Source organism: Podarcis erhardii, assembly GCF_964252035.2.
Source record: "Podarcis erhardii genome assembly, chromosome: 4".
Classification (NCBI taxonomy): Eukaryota; Metazoa; Chordata; class Lepidosauria; order Squamata; family Lacertidae; genus Podarcis; species Podarcis erhardii.
In genome coordinates this window covers 50,859,495-50,876,912 of record NC_138508.1, presented here as the reverse complement: position 1 = coordinate 50,876,912, position 17,418 = coordinate 50,859,495, and the positions used below count along the sequence as shown (strand labels likewise).

Sequence of the window (17,418 nt, the reverse complement as noted above, 5' to 3'; positions counted from 1 at the left end):
TTGATATAAATTGTTCCAATTCAAAGTTAGGTTTTATTATGACTATATGTATTGAATCAAATTATTATAAGGTGTGTGTTCTTTGTTGTACATTTGGTTGCTGTAAGATGCCTTGTGTATAGTAATATAGAAATGTGGTCTGCAAATTAAAAGTGAAATGAATGTTTTAATGTTGTAACCCAGTGTAGTGGTTAAAAGTGGTAGACTCATAATCTGGTGAACTGGGTTTGATTCCCCGCTCCTCCACACGCAGCTGCTGGGTGACCTTGGGCCAGTCACACTTCTCTGAAGTCTCTCAGCCTCACTCATCTCACAGAGTGTTTGTTGTGGGGGAGGAAAGGAAAGGAGAATGTTAGTCGCTTTGAGACTCCTTCGGGTAGTGATAAAGTGGGATATCAAATCCAAATCCAAACTCTATGGGAATAGGATAAATGACAGAAGTGTCATCATCACCATCTCTTATCCTATCCTGTTCTATTGAAACCAATTCTCTCTCTCTCTCTCTCTCTCTCTCTCTCTCTCTCTCTGTGTGTGTGTGTGTGTCTTTCTGTGTGTGTGTGTTCAAATTAATGTTATAAGAGACATTCAACAGATACCATGCTAAGCCTTTCTAACAATTTGCCCATATCAGCCTCCATTCTTCATAGGAGGTTGACACAGTCCTAATTCCATACTACAAAAATAAACAGTAAGGATTAATCAGAGTTGAACCCAAGTAGCTTTATCACCACAAGCAGCTCCATGAACAGGTATAACATAGAGATCCCACAGACCATCTCCCATGAACTGAGAAACACAAGAAACTGCCCTTTAGTGAGTCACACCATTGACTCATTTGGTTCAGTTTTGTCTACATTAGCTAGGAGGGGCTTTTCTGGGTTTTAGGCAAGAGTCTTTTCCAGGCCTACTTAGAGATGCCAGGACTTGAATCTGAGACCCTCTGCATACAAAACATATATTCTACCAGTGAACCACTGCTTGTCACCAATAGCACAATGATTTGCACAGTGTCTGTCATGTCCCTCAATCACCAGTCACATTGTCCATGAGGAAACTTACACAGTATTACACACCATTCCTTTTTCTGCACCCCCTTCTATACAAAAGTCGTGTAGTAATATGATAAAGAAGGCTGTACAACACCAACAAATTTTGCATGTATTCTTAGTCATCTGTGGCCATACTGTCCACTTCATGTGGCAGCTCAGCCTGAGCACAGCTCCTAATTTCCAAGATCTGCAGAAGCTACACGTACAAGTGGTGCTGAAAGGGAAGCTGTCAAGTTGGATTTAGAATTCAGAAATTATGTGTATTTCAAATCCCTATTCCATACAGCAGCCAGTACAGATTTTAATTTTCTTTGAAAAGCATGAGGCATCATGGCAGATAAACATTCCAATATGTGTGTAAATATCAATCTGCTCATAATCATAACTATGGCATATGGGACCACTCTTTCTGATCAAATATTTAGTGATTTGCCAAAACAGAAGTTAAGGAAATAAAGCTTTCTGAGCTAAAGCAAACTCCCAGTGTCCATGCGCAATGTGCCTGAAGTATGACCTACAGAGTCAGGCCAGCAGTTGCCAAAGGTGAGCACAAGAATGTCATTCTGGAATTTCTGGAACTTCCAGGTTTGATGAGAAGAGAAACCTAGGCTGCAATACTAACTCCACTCAACCAAGAGTAAGACTCAATGAATTAAATGGGATTTACTTCTGAGTAGACATGCTTAGGGCTGAAGTCTAAGTCTCTGAGCCACAATATATGTTAATTGTCCCAGTCCTTTAAGCCTTTTCAGTGGCATTTGTGCTTAAGCATTGTTCTGAATATTTTAGCCCAAATCTCCACCATCTTTCTGTGACTATGGCCTTTCAGTACTTTATGACAGTTTCACTTTTTAATGTATTAATTGTAGAATTCACACATAGACCCTTGAAGTGGGACAGGTGTAATTTTTGTAAATTATATATTGTAATTTTTGCTTTATTTGTAATATGATTTTGCATATTTGTTTGTTGAGTTGTGACCTCCAGGGGAAACATTTTTATGATGAAGGGTGGGGTATACATTCACTAAATAAATAGGTAGGGTTTAATCAAGCCAAATACCATTTCTGTAGAGTCTGGTGATTTGGGAGGGCTTAATCAGAACTGCAACGGAAACTATTTTCAGATATTAATATAGTTTCCCTACAACTCAGATAGCACAATTTCATATTTGGAGGCAGTAAATCAGCACATTTTAAATCTGCCACAAAATGTCATTCATAAATAACCAACAATATTAGACAAGTCACATAGATAGATGGAACAGAAGTTTCAGTCTTAGGTACAAATTCTGTACCTATTGGTAAACCAAACATATAATGATAGGTAGCTTATGTATTAAATATTTATGTATTAAATAGTGGGTGGCACTGTGGTCTAAACCACAGAGCCTAGGGCTTGCTGGTTAGAAGGTTGGCGGTTCAAATCCCCGCAGCGATGTGAGCTCCCATTGCTCGGTCCCTGCTCCTGCCAACCTAGCAGTTCGAAAGCACATCAAAGTGCAAGTAGCTAAATAGGTACCGCTCTGGTGGGAAGGTAAATGGTGTTTCCGTGCGCTGCTCTGGTTCGCTAAAACCAGTTTAGTCATGCTAGCCACATGACCCGGAAAATGTACGCCGGCTCCCTCGGCCAATAAAGTGAGATGAGCGCCGCAACCCCAGAGTCGGTCACGAATGGACCTAATGGTCAGGGGTCCCTTTACCCTTTACCTTTAGAGTCACTTTGGGTTGCCTTGGGCAAGATAAAGCAACTAACACATTTAATAAATAGTTGTAATCATATTAGTAATAATAACAACAGTTGAAGTGTGTAGATATTAGAGTCTTTGAATGCCCTTGATTCTTGTCCACTGCCCTGCATTCTGAAGAAACTCCCCGAACCCTGAACATATTTTTGGTATGACTCTTCTCCTGCATCAAGTCCCTAAAAGAGATGTAATAAAGTGTTTATAAATACCGGTAATTGCACAGCAAAGTAGAATATAAGCTATTCAATTTCCAACCGCAAACATTGCTAACCAAAGTAGGGGGAAATTATGAGCATGGCAAAACAATGTAGCTATTAAACCACATACAGACCACACTGATTGAGATGGTGGATGAATAGACTTTGTGCATGTGGCAAAACACAAGCATTGACCTCTGTATACATCCTGGAACTTTGTGGCTTTTGAAAGCCACCATTAAAGTTTGCCACCCAGACCTTCTCTTTAAAAGGTGTGAAAGACTAATGATATAATAAGCAATTCATTCACATTTTAGAGAGGTTGCAGAGCAATTAAGCCTTTACGCTGTAGCCCAAATTTGCATAAATAAATGCATGGCTACATAAAAAGGGGGAAATCTCACATTGTGAATTCCTGTATCGTGAAGTCATTATGTCCAAATTTTCCTTCAGAGAAAAGGAAATTGGGAATCTGGAAAGGGGACTAGCAACATCTCACTCAAAATCTCTTAATTTCTTTATGAGAAAAAGCAGAAGACAGACAAATTTGATTCGAACAGCCATGCTGTGCTGTGGTTTTTACAGAACTATTAGCAATGTAAGTAAACATTCCAATGGTTTCAGTTTGATGCAATAAGCTAAGATACAGCCATATAATTAGTGAATCAGTTGAATTAGATTGCTGTGAGAACTGTGGTAGACCCATATTTGGGGGCTATTTTTTTCCATTTCTGTAACACACCAAGCCTGTGTTATCTGGACATACAGTTGCATGTGTATGCATTTGCTGTAAAGGCGTAACTCCATTGGGTAGATCAGAATCCTCCCACAGCATAGCCATGCTAGCAATTTAACTGTGTCCTGTGCTGTTCTACCAGTCATCTGAATGGTAGATTCCTCCTCCTTACACAGCCAGTCAGACTGATTACAGCTGAATCGGGAACATGGTAAGCATTAACAGAAGTTTCCCCTAAATGATCTCCTCTTCATTTGTCTCACTCTCCTAAGGCACACGGAGCTAATCATGTAGAAAGAGTACTTTCTTGTTTCTTATGTGATCTTTGGCCATGGCTTGGCGTAATTCTCTTCTCTAATAGGCAATGAAAAGGAGTTATAGTGCTGTTGGCAAAGAAACTAATGTTAGAGTGTCACAAGCTAAATGGATCTGTCGTGGAACTTAAAAGGGATGGTGAGCATCATTTTAACTAGAGAGGAGTTATTGCTAATCAGAATAGCTAGAAATAGCCCTGTATTGCAAATTACCGGTTCTGAATAGAATCCATTGAGAGAATCCAAGCTCACATCAGGCTCTTTGAGAGGACAAACTGTTATTATGGAAACAACTCTAAATTTTAGAGCCTACAATGCTATCGGTGAAATCCAACACAGAGTTAGGAACTGGAAATTTTAGATCTCAGATTACTATCAGCAAAGTTACATACACTTAAGACAATTGATTTCAGTGGCCTTAAGCACACCTAACAGTGCTGGGCCTATATAATGTATTTTGCCAGGTCTCGTCCCCTTCAAGTTTAGTCATTGAAAGCCCACAAATGAAACATACATTATGTATACATTGATTACCTCGCTTCCTCTTTAGCCGTGCACAGCCTCTCCGGCAGAAGCCAAGACAGCCAGCGGGATTTGCTCTTTGGGGCTTTGGGGGGGGGGGACCCGGGCTTCCCCCAGCAGCCCTGAGAAGCTCTTGGAGAAGTGGACAGGCTGCGTATAGCCTGTTCACTGCTCTTTGGGGCCGGGGGGGGGGAATAATATTTTTTTCTTGATTTACCCCTCTAAAAACTAGTTGTGCCTTATGGTCAGGTGTGCCTTATGGAGTGAAAAATACGGTAAGTACCATGAGAATTCCTTCTTTTGTAACATATCTATAAGTATCAGTGATCATAGCATAACATTATGTTTTCAGACATACAGTATAGGAATCCACATTTGTAATGTAGATAATATAATAATAATAATAATAATAATAATAATAATAATAATAATAATAATAATTTTTTCCATTTTAAAAATTTTTTTTATTGATTTCATTATAAATACAGTATATCCGAACTTCAACACTTTTCATTCATTTTTGACTTCCTTCAGCGACGTTGACATTCCTTCGAATTTGAATCTTTAAATCACATTCCATCCTTACATATTGCCATACATACCTCCCTTTATACATTATTTCGATTTGAACAATACTTGTTAGTTCTTTACAGTGCCTCTTTAAAACCCACTAGCGTTGTATTTACAAAACATTTATTCTCCAGATAACCCACAAATTTCCCCCAATCTTCAATAAACTTTTGATCTTTTAAGTATCTTAATTTCCCTGTTAATTTATCCAACTCAGCGTATTCTATCAATTTTGCTCTCCACTCTGCAACTGTTGGCATTTCTTCCTGCTTCCACCTCTGGGCTATCACAATTCTGGCTGCTGTGACCGCGTACTGGAATAGTTTACAATCCTTTCTCCTAATATCCTTTCCCATAATGCATAGTAGAAAAGCTTCTGGTTTTTTTACAAAAGTATAACCCAACATCTTTTTCAGTTCATTGTATATGTCCTCCCAGAAGCTTTTAACTTTCTTGCACTCCCACCATTGATGATAAAACGTCCCCTCCATAAGTTTACACTTCCAACACTTATTATCTATCTTGTACATCTTAGCTAATTTTACAGGAGTCATATACCACCTGTATTGCATCTTCATTACATTTTCTTTTAGTAGTGTACAGGCTGTAAACTTTATATTTACTCTCCACAGCTTTTCCCAGTCTTCCATTTGGATATTATACCTTAAATCCCTTGCCCATTGTACCATCACTGACTTCACTTCCTCATCCTTCGTATTCCACTCCAGCAGTAGTTTATACATTTTGGAAAGGTTCTTATAATCACTATTTATTATCTCTTTTTGGAATATTGATTCTTTTTCTTCGTATCCTCTTTCCTTCACCTCTATTTTAAACATCTCATTTATCTGGAAATAATGCAGCCAGCCTTGTGTAAGCATTTTAACCTGGTCGTATGGTTTAACTTTCCACTTCCCTCCTTCGTAGACAACCATATCTCCATACTTCCCCCATTTTTCCTTCATGTTAACTTTCTTTACACCTATCATCTCCTGTGGGGACAACCAATGTGGTGTTCTCGGTTCTAATATGTTTTTATATCTGTCCCAAACCTCTATTAATGGACCTTTAAAAATGTGGCTACCAAATCCCCTATGCACTCTCTTTTTATCCTTCCATAAATACGCATGCCACCCAAACCTGTTGTTATACCCCTCCAGATCTAGTAGCTCTTTGTTCTCTAACTTTACCCATTCTTTTAACCAGCACAGACATGATGCTTCGTAATAAAGTCTCATGTCTGGTAAGGCGAAGCCCCCTCTTTCTGTTGCATCTGTTAACAACTTAAATTTAATTCTGGGTTTCTTCCCTTCCCAGACATATCTGGAGATCGCTTTTTGCCATTCTTTAAAGTCCTTTGTTCCTTTTAAAATGGGCAATGTTTGGAACAGGAACAACAACCTGGGTAGCAGCATCATCTTCACCATAGAGATTCTTCCCCAGAATGATAATTTCATCCTGGTCCAGAGCGCCAGATCTTTTTTAATTTTATTCCACACCGGTACATAGTTATTTTGGTATAGGTCGATGTTTTTGTTGGTAATCCAGATACCTAAATATTTTATCTTTTTGACAGCCTCAATTTCAGTTTGTTGTTGCACTGTTGTAACCTTATCTTGCTCCATATTTTTAATAATCATCTTGGTCTTACTCTTATTCAATTTGAAACCTGCAAGTTTCCCGAATTGTTCCACCTCATCCAAAAACGCCCTTATGCTTTCTATAGGTTCTTCCACCGTTAAGACCACATCATCTGCATAGGCTTTAACCTTGTACTCATTAAAGCCTAATGTTACCCCTTTAATTTGTTTGTTTTGTCTAATTGCATTCAATAACACCTCCAAAACCATTATGAAGAGCAGAGGCGAGAGCGGGCAGCCCTGCCTCGTTCCTTTACATATTTTTATGTCTTCAGTAATAACATTATTAATTATCAGTCTCGCCTTCTGCTCTGTGTAAATTGCATTTATCCCATTTAAGAACTTTTGTCCCATAATAATAATAATAATAATAATAATAATAATAATAATAATAAATTTTATTTATATCCCGCCCTCCCCAGCTGAAGCCGGGCTCAGGGCGGCTAACAACAATCAAATAATCCAACATTCTAAAAACATTTCATTATAAAAACTAATTAAAATCAAATTGATGGCAACCGTTAAGCAAAATTCTGTGCAGATTGCCAGAGGAGGGAGTCAGGCTGTGCCCTGGCCAAAGGCCTGGTGGAACAGCTCTGTCTTGCAGGCCCTGCGGAAAGATGTCAGGTCCCGCAGGGCCCTAGTCTCTTGTGACAGAGCGTTCCACCAGATTGGAGCCGCAGCCGAGAAGGCCCTGGCTCTAGTTGAGGCCAGCCTAACCTTTCTGTGGCCTGGGACCTTCAGAATGTTTTTATTTGCAGACCGTAGGTTCCTCTGTGGGACATACCAGGATAGGCGGTCCTGTAGGTACGAGGGTCCTAGGCCGTATAGGGCTTTAAAGGTTAAAACCAGCACCTTAAACCTGATTCTGTACTCCACCGGGAGCCAGTGCAGCTGGTATAGTACCGGATGAATGTGATCTCGCAGAGAAGACCCCATAAGGAGTCTTGCTGCGGCATTCTGCACCCGCTGGAGTTTCTGGGTCAGTCTCAAGGGCAGCCCCACGTAGAGCGAGTTACAATAATCCAGTCTGGAGGTGACCGTCGCGTGGATCACAGTGGCTAGGTCAGGGCGCGAGAGATAAGGAGCCAACTACTTAGCTTGGCAGAGATGAAAAAATGCTGCCTTTGTTATAGCTGTAATCTGCGCCTTCATAGAGAGGGAGGTATCGAAGATTACACCCAAACTCTTAACGGACGGTGCTGGCACTAATTGCACCCCCGCAAGAGATGGGAGTTGCCCCCTCAATCCCATATCGTCCCGTCCCAGCCAGAGGACCTCTGTCTTTGAAGGATTTACGGTAACTTCAACTGGCTCCCACGTAACCATCCAGCCACAGCTTCCAGACATCTGGTCAGTGTGTCTGGGGCCGAGTCAGGATGGTCATCCATCAACAGATAGAGTTGGGTGTCACCGGCATACTGATGGCAACCCAGCCCAAAACTCCGGACAACTGGGCGAGGGGGCGCATAAAGATGTTAAAAAGCATTGGGGAGAGTATCGCACCCTGAGGCACTCCACACACCAAGGAGTGGTGCGATGACAATTCCCCCCCAAGCCCCCCCCCGTCCCTGACCAGAGAGAAACAAGCGCAGCCATTGAAGGACTGTGCCCTGGATCCCCACGTCGGCATGGCAGTGGTCCAGGAGTTCGTGATCGACCATGTCGAAGGCTGCTGTCAGGTCTAGAAGAATCAGCAGCCCTGACCCGCCTCGATCCAGCTGCCTGCGGAGATCATCTGTTAGGGCGACCAGAGCCATCTTGGTCCCATGACCAGCATGGAAGCCGGACTGGAATGGATCCAGAGCTGACGTTTCATCCAGAAACCTGCCAAGCTGTTCAGCATCTAATGATGTTTTCTTTAAGAGCGGGCGCACCACTGCCTCCTTCGGTTCCCCTGGGAATATCCCGGTGCCAAGGGACAAATTGATGATATCCCCCAGGGGGCCCCGCACCTCGTCTGGACACGCTCTATTCAGCCAAGACGGGCACGGGTCAAGAGGACAGGTGGTGGGCTTTCCAGCTCGGAGGAGGCTGTCCGCATTGGCTGGGGATATCCAGTCAAAGTGGTCCAATACTGGACCCGAGGACAGTTGAGGGGCCTCCAGTTCCTTTATTGTATCCAAATTGGCAGGGAGGTCATGGCGGAGCAACAGGAGCAAATATTCAGTTTATGAAAAAGAAAAATATTACAGAAGCAATCATGAAGGAAGGTACAGAAGGAAAGAACACAAAAGTAGCTGCTAAATGTATCAAGATGGAGTCTAGTGCTATCTATGCTGATTGACAACAGTGGTATTAGTTATCAAGTCCAGCTCATTTCCAGCCAAGCTGCTTAAGATCCCTTTACTTGAAAAAACACGTAACTTAGAACCATTCTCGGTAAGAAGTATCACTGGTGGATATGTCCTTGACTGGGGTGTAGGTTAAACACAGATTGACCAATATAACCTGCACTGGTTCAGCAAAACTGTGCTTTGAGTTCCATTGGGAGATGAATCCAGTTTTTTCTCAAAGTCTACTGCCAAATGGCCACACATGCACAAGAGCTTTAGGTAGGGCCTTTGTACCAGAGTCCACTCTGCGACCCAGAAGCTGATGCTAAACATTTGGTGACCCTCTGGAATGGCATCTTATGTGGCACAATCTGTCAGGAAAGCAGCAAAATTACACCCTGAACTTTCCTGGAAACACTTTGGATCCTGGGCATAATGAGATGTGACCAGAATTTGTGTTGGTAATTCCCCAGATATTTTGGCCATGTGTCACTCAGTTAGTCTACTCCTTAGCACAATTTCAGGATGGTAAACAACCTAGCAAATGTTATTCCAATTTTTTAAATTACCAGGCAGAACTAGAAATGTTTCTTTTAAAGTGTCACCACAGTGACAACTGTACTAAACAAAACCCTTTTTTGTGCTAGAAGGTAGTTATTAGACAAAAACAGATATAAGAATAAGCTTTTTTTATTTAATAAAAATTAACACATCTAGACAGCATGAAATATTTGGTGATTTGGGGCAGGTGGCAAAAATTACAGATTATGTGGAGAAAGTCACACATGCACAGAAAAACAACTGTTTTGATTGAAAAGAATCTGAGTTCCATGTTTATGTTAGATAATTCCTTGTCATTAAATTATAGGTTGCATTATATTCATTACGGGCAGTGAGAGGGCACTGAAGCATAGCTAATCAATGTGTTTCCAGAAATCAATGTGAACTAGACACCCTATAATTTAATTATAATTATTCTCTGAATCAAAGCATTGTTATTAACTATAGAAAATTGTCATATGCTTATAAATATTGATATTTACATTATTATTACTGTTGTACAATTATGATTATTGTAAGGCAAAATCAGAGTAGAACTGTGTAAAATGGAAAAACGGACCCTTTTAGTCCACATTAAATATAAAAAAGCAATAGAAATAAAAATGATGGAATCAGAAATAAAAAGATCTGGATGTGAAGAAGGAAATTAACTGAACATATGAATGAAGGGGACAGATAGGGATGGCAATAGAGATAGGTGGTCTTCAGCATCAGTTGAGATTGGGAGTGGCATTGACAACCATATGTGGAACAAGTTCAGAAAAGTTCTTTCCCAGGAATTCCCAATGTGCTTGTAATTGCAACTTTTTTACTCCCGCTAAGATTAACATCAGAGCTATAGAAGAAATGTAGAAGACCACAAAGCATGTATCGTTTTGAAAATGAGCAAATCTTTTCCTATACCTGACTCATTAAAAGTAAGTATAGAGGACACATTAATTGAGCAATAATTCTGAAGCAGACACATATGATCTGACCTTCAGGGATTAGTCCACAGATGCATTCCAGAAGCAGCATACTGCTCGATCTCCACATCCTTATGGATTTTGTCTGTGTCATTTTACATCATCAAGACTTCTCACTCCCAGAATGCCTTTCTGCATTGATTTCATTACATGTGATGCAAAGGTTCATACTAGTTAGCCACTGTTATGATGCTGAAATTATTTTTTTAAAAGAAAAACAAGAAAAGAAGGTAGGCAGGCCTGAGACCACCTCATAAGCACTCACAACCCAGACCATCTAGTATTTTAAAATGCACATTTAAAATGGGATGCACAGAAATGGAATGGTATGGACTTCAGTTCCATTCCCATGACAAACAAGCCTGACACATATATTTTCATTGGGATCATTCCCATGTACTTTTCTATGCAACTGAGATGGTGCTGGCCATCTATCTGGTGTCCCCAATATGCAAACATCATGTTTAGATAGGGGTCTATGCATGTAGAGCTGGATGTGCATGGACACATTGTCCACACTACTGCTGTTTGAAGCACCCAACTCAACCTGATCTGCAGCCCTAGCACAGCCTTGCATATTATTATTATTTAAAACCCTAATGGAGCATGTGGTCAGTATAAGGAAGGCATATTTTCATTTTCTGCCTCTTTCCAACCACATGTTTAACCAGGGTTTAAAAGCTTAGTTCAATGTGAGGTTAGCAGCATGGTGTGTTTGTGTGTGTGTGTGTGTGTGTGTGTGAGAGAGAGTGTGTGTGTGTGTGTGTGTGTGTGAGTGAGAGAGAGAGAGAGAGAGAGAATAAAATAACAGCTCACACAGGAGATCCAGCTCACACTGGATCTGGACTACTTGTTATTTCACCCCTGAAAATAAATTCCTGTGGGGCCTTTTTGTATCATCTGGAAATGCCATGGAAACATCCCTTTACCCATTCAGAGGATTCATGCCTCAGTGCTAAGGTACCGTGGGGAAAAAATAATAATTGGAAACTGTTCCATCCGTTAGGAAGCAATAATGGACCAAATGTGTAATTTTGATGGAGCATCCTGCTATGTGTTACATCTGCTTAAAGTTGCAGGCTTAACAGCCCTGATTTTGTGAAATTTGACAATATTGAGGTCAGATCAATGATATCGTAACATATGGCCTTGAGGAATCTGTCTGAAAGAAAGGAAAAATTGCTGCACTTGTTTATACAAAAGCAGCTTCAGCCATTGTCAGCTCTTTAGCAGTTAATGATGCCAGAGATGCTTACACAGCATCATAGGCCAAAGAAACAGGGATGGAGGCTTTAAAAATGTAACTAGAACTACGCTAAAAATAACAGTATGACAACAATAACACTGTGTAAAATACAGCTGCGCTGGTCAAATGCTAGCCATTTACTCACCCAAGGGAAGAACGGGCGGGGGATGGGGAAGGAAGCATTTTCTTCTCTGCCTTTGCAACATGTTGGTCTGTAAGGAAAATTCAATACAGTGAGGACTTGTTCCAAGCCAGTAAAGAAGAACAGGAATCAGAGCAGGAGGTAGGGAAGGAAAATAATCAAATGACAGCTCACACTGAAACTGCTTGCCTCTGCCAATTGCTGAAGGAAAGAAAGTCCAGCTGATAGGAAAACAGGCTGCTACTCCTGAGATTTTAACAGACATGGTGGGGCGGGAAAGGGGGGGGGGAGAAAAATAACTCAAGGTTGTGTCATACACCTACAAAATATTGGCTAAAGAGGATAATAGTTAGACCCATAGAAATGGCAAGGAAATGGTTAAAAACAAGGCACAAGTCTTCTTCACCTTGTGAATTTATTTCCCTACCTATTTGTGTTATGCCCTAATATTTCTCTGAAGAACTTGCAATGGAAAATATGACTTCAGAAGATGCTTTCTGGGTGGGGCAGAGGTGGGATACTAGCTGCCTGGCAGTGAGTTGCCTACTAGGAAGAGAGAGGATGTTCCAGGGAGACTGGCATTGTCACTTGGGGGCATGGCATGTGTCCTGGGGGCCCAGCATGTGGGGGGGTGCACGGTGTGTGTCCGGGAGGGGCCACAATGGTACCCCCTCCCTGATAGTGCCAGGGGTGGTGCACTCCCCCCCCCCCGTTTCTCCACCAGTGTCTCCACCTCCTGCATTCCCCCCAAAACTATGTGGGTCAGGAGAACAGTGGGGGGGGGGCAGGAGATGGGAGATAATTTCATCCAGCAAGCAGAAATGATTGCACTGGTGGAAACATTGCCTTAGTGTGATGCTACATTCCACTCACAGTATTCTCCCGAACTGTTATGCAAAGAAGGGGATTAGGGGGAGCTAAATAGTTGCTGTTTTTGCTTTTTCTTCTTCTTCCAAAGACTGGAAGAAATCTACAAAATCTTGAAGGATTGAAGCAGTGTTGAGTTTCCCACTATTTTCCAGTGATAAATACAGGCATTCCAAAGGGATGATCCCATTTCCATTACAAACCTTTGTCTTGTATTAAATAAAAATATATCAAAATTTAGTATTAGGTGCTTTATGGCTTCAACCTTTTCAGTATTCCATACTTTGATTGCCCTGCCCTTCCACTCTACTTACAGTTTACAACCTTACAGAAGAGCAGATACAGCACAATTGTCCAGCCAAAACCCCCCAAAATATAAAAGATAAAGCAGAAAAGGTCAAAAGTTTGCATGTCTATTTTCTTGCTAGGTATAATTAAACAGGCATCAAAATTTATAGACCTCATTTACTTTGATGAAGCATGTAAGGTGAGAAAGGGATAACCTAATTCCAATGGTCTTTCTAAGTATTAGGAATTATGCTAGGAGCCTACAAAATGGCCAATGGCCAGGGATGATGTGAGTTGTAGCCCCACCCCTGCGAAGGAATGAGTTAATTCTCCATAAGTCAGTTGGAATGATTTATTTCTAAGGTACAGCTGCAGAGTGCACATGATGTCCTGATCTCTGTTGCAGTCCAGCCTTGGTAAGAAGCTCATGTTACAGCTTTCTGTGTAGGACAGATTGTTGAGACAGAACTGGAAACAAATTGAAAAAACTGAAGACCATAGACTCAGAGAAATGTGGATTTTGTAGGACTCTGGCAACTTTGTACTACACACTTGCTGAGAACTTTGTTGAATGAAGGACTCTGAAAGCTCTCTCTGGGCTCGGAGAGACTTTTTGAAGCAACTGTGTATAGTTTGTATATAGTTTGTGTTTACTGAGTAAAACAATCTCTGCTACACTCACATTTGCTTTGGTAAGCTTATTCGCCTTGACTGAACTTCTGACTGCACACAAACACACCATGCCCGCCATGAAAACTTACAAAGTCAACTGTATCTTAACATTTTAATTCAAAACATAAGAATACCTAGAATGCAAATCATGTGAGGACCATCATTTGGTCTTTCCTCATTCTTCCTTGAAGACATAATGCTGCCTGATCTCAAAATATAGACTAGAAAATCAGGAATACACTGATTAGGAATACACTGTGTATCTGAAGAAGTGTGCATGCACACGAAAGCTCATACCAAGAACTAACTTAGTTGGTCTTTAAGGTGCTACTGGAAGGAATTTTTTTATTTTGTTTTGACTATGGCAGACCAACACGGCTACCTATCTGTAACAGGAATACACTGTGAGCTCTCATTCTTTCCTCTCATGTGCTCCTTTCCACCTTTTTTCATTTGTCTGATGCTAATTATGGCAAATGTTATTTCTGCACTATATGTCAATGTCTGTTCTTTTCATTTTCTCCTTTTTCTCATCTTAAATTCATATCACTAAATTTCCATATTTGTATTTTTTTTAAAAAAACCTCTTGATGAATATAAACTGATCTGTAACAATGTTCTCAGTAGAATAAGAATTTTGGCATTCTCATTTTTGACCATTTGGTGGGGGAGGAATAAAAGTTCAGAAAATTGGGGCTTTAAAACACACTGGGTTCCTCCATGGCTTCCAGAGGCTCAAAACATCAGCTCCTTGACCTCCAACAAATGGAGCATCGTGAAAATGATGTTAACAGGAAGGTCAGAGCCTACACACTTGTCTCCACAGCCTACTCTTGAGTGTTTAGTTAGCACATCTACAGACTGTCTGAAGAAGACTAGAAATATTTTTATCATTTTGATGGTTTGGGACATTTACCAACTTCAATATGGCATGTGTCCTTTATTGTTAAATTATGGAACTTATTATTGGTTATGTAACAAATGGTCATGAAATTTAGGAGTAGATAGAACTTTCTGATATATTGACCTATGGACTTTTATAACATGGATGACAAATCTGTGGCCCTCGAGGTGTTTTAGGACTTTCATTGTCCCTGACCATTACCATATCAGGCTGGAGTTGATGGGAGATGGAGCTCAATGACATCTAGTGGACCACTGGTTCCTCATCCCTGTCTTATAATTGCTGATAAGAGTCTACACTTAGGCCAGAACTACAAGTGATGTGTACTAGGGGAGTGGTGCTAAAAGCAACGTTGTTAGTGTTACTTTCCCTGCCCCACTTCACCTCACTGGTTGCTTCTGGCAAGGAAGAGATAGGTCAGCATGGGGAGTGCCATTTAGGAAGCAGTTTACAGCAGTCCAGTCTTACTGAATGTCTGCCATTAACATAGAACAACTGGCAAATAATATTAATTGGATTCACTATAATATCTCCTTTATGCTGAAATCTGGCAATTTTCTTTGAGATGTTTTGCAGTCTGAATGGAGTCACGAATGCAGATATGATGGTCTGGCAGAATAGCAAACGCATAACAGCAGGATGTTCTGGAGCAGCTGCAGGTCTGCTGCAAATATTCATCTGCCCCCCCACCCCCGCTGGCTGCCCTGCAAAATACTTGACCATAAGAAAATGAGAGAAATGATTAGTTCATCCTCGGTTAGAAGCAGTGCTTGACAAAACAAGGAGTATCTTAATGAAGCAATGCTTAATTTGAAGTGACATTTATGCACTTCGGTGTTTACCAAGTTCTCAGCTACTTTCTCATGTAATTACCTGTCTTAGCAGTGCAGCTTGACAAACTCTGTTATAAAGGAAGAAGCAAATGAGACTATAACAACTGATTTGCCTTTTTTTCGGTAAATGGTTCCATCTTTAAAATCAGGCTAGATTCACATCCAGAAGAAGTGTTGTGCCAAATTCTGATCCTTGCCCCCCCCCCCAATCTATTCATTCTCTGGGAAAGACATTCATTTTGGATAATGTGTGTGAATTTTAAAGGGGTTGGGGTATGCTTACCTTATGAATGCAATGAGGTGGCCAAGGGATTCCTTTCCACCACCACACCCACCCACAAAATAGGCTTTTAACACCCTGTTAGCACTTGTGCTTCGAGCCCCAAAACCCATCCCGAATGGAAATAAAGACACAGTGGAGACAGAATTTAGTTTAAATGTTAATTGGCAAATTTTGGCCACAACTTTATTAAAATACACAAATGTGACTGGTATTGGTATCAAACTATATCTGGCTCCTGCCCCACCCTGCAGGAAGCCTGGAATGGTAAACAACCAGCAGGGGGATCTCTGTCAGTGTATATTGACTGGTGCTCACCCCTGGGGTTCCAAGGGGTCCTGGCATGGCCCTAGCCCCTCTCTGGGCTTCGGATGAGATCCAGACCCCCGGATTCCTTTAACAGAATACCCTATTCATTGGAGGGGCAGGTGATGGCTGCACCTCCCCTCCCCACATTCCCCTAAACCAATGCCTAACCGCCAAACCTAACAAAGTTGTGATGATTGCTAAGAGGTAGGCAAAAACATAGTGGCCACAGCCAATCTGCCACATTGGGAAAATTCCTACCTGGCCCCCATTCCAAAAGAGGTGACCAACCGAAGTCCAAAGCAAGGCCAAACACGACCTAATTAATGGGTGGGTGGGCGGGTGTCCCTACGTTGTGCTGCCAAATAGATACCCCCAACCTCCAACCTTGCCATGCTGCTGATTAGCTAAAGGCCATTGGCATAACTGTGACACCACCAGCTTGGAGCGGGGCAAGCCCCAACCACAAGCTGGTTAGGGAAGAGTTTCAGGGCCGAGCACAACATGGACCTTCTGTTAGGAGGATCCAACTTGTAGCAGCAGAAGGCTCTTTAAAGAAAGTATTTAGCTTGGCAGGCATTACATGGCATCATATCCAGAAGTGTTGCAAAGCTGGAAGCTTGTCTTCAAAGATCCGTATGCTGTTGTGAGCATGCGAATGGGAGTTTTAAAACCTGTTTTAAAGTGTCTGAGTGTAAAAACGTATACTTTTTTAAAAATGAGACTTTATACACCCCACAATCCTTTTGAAGCTTCTTCATTTCATCACCCCTCAAATGCTTAAAATAATGACCATTCAAAAGCTTGGCACAACCCTACCCCAATGTAACTTCCTAGTGAAACACTTAAGTTGTAATTCTAGCTTTTAAGACCATCCCCTTTAAAATGATAGCTTTTCATTTTAGTTTTTAGCCTCTATGGCTGCCTTTTGTAATGGATAATTTGTGGCGAGGGTGGCGGCGGTTATATGTGACTGTGTGGAACGTGTAGTTTGGTTCTTCTAACTGTGGGACTTTGATATTTGTTTTCCTGACATAAAACTGTGGCTTCATCAGGTAGACCTGTTGACTTAAGAAGTTGAGTTTCACAGAATGCTGTACAAAATGAAATTCTAAATATGGTTCTAGCTGACTTCTCTTGTGCTCCATACCTTCTGGAAATATTTTGTTATACTTACATGGCTAGAAACACAAATGTGAAACATTCTATCTTGCAACACATTTTTCAAAAATTACCCAAATAGTAAAAGAAACAAAAGGCTTCATAAATATTGTTCAGCTGTGGAAGCAATTGTGGAACAAAT

General features: G+C 41.1%; 1 long non-coding RNA gene across 1 annotated transcript in view; it reads right to left on the bottom strand.

The window, feature by feature from the left end:
• Positions 1-2,857: 2,857 nt before the first annotated feature.
• The window catches only part of LOC309340066, a 63,614-nt gene continuing 49,053 nt past the window's right edge, over positions 2,858-17,418 (bottom strand). Inside the window, exons 3-4 of the long non-coding RNA XR_014155790.1 lie at positions 11,969-12,035; positions 2,858-2,972 (exon numbers count right to left, since the gene is read on the bottom strand). This is a non-coding gene — a long non-coding RNA (uncharacterized lncRNA). The remainder of the gene's footprint in view (positions 2,973-11,968; positions 12,036-17,418) is intronic.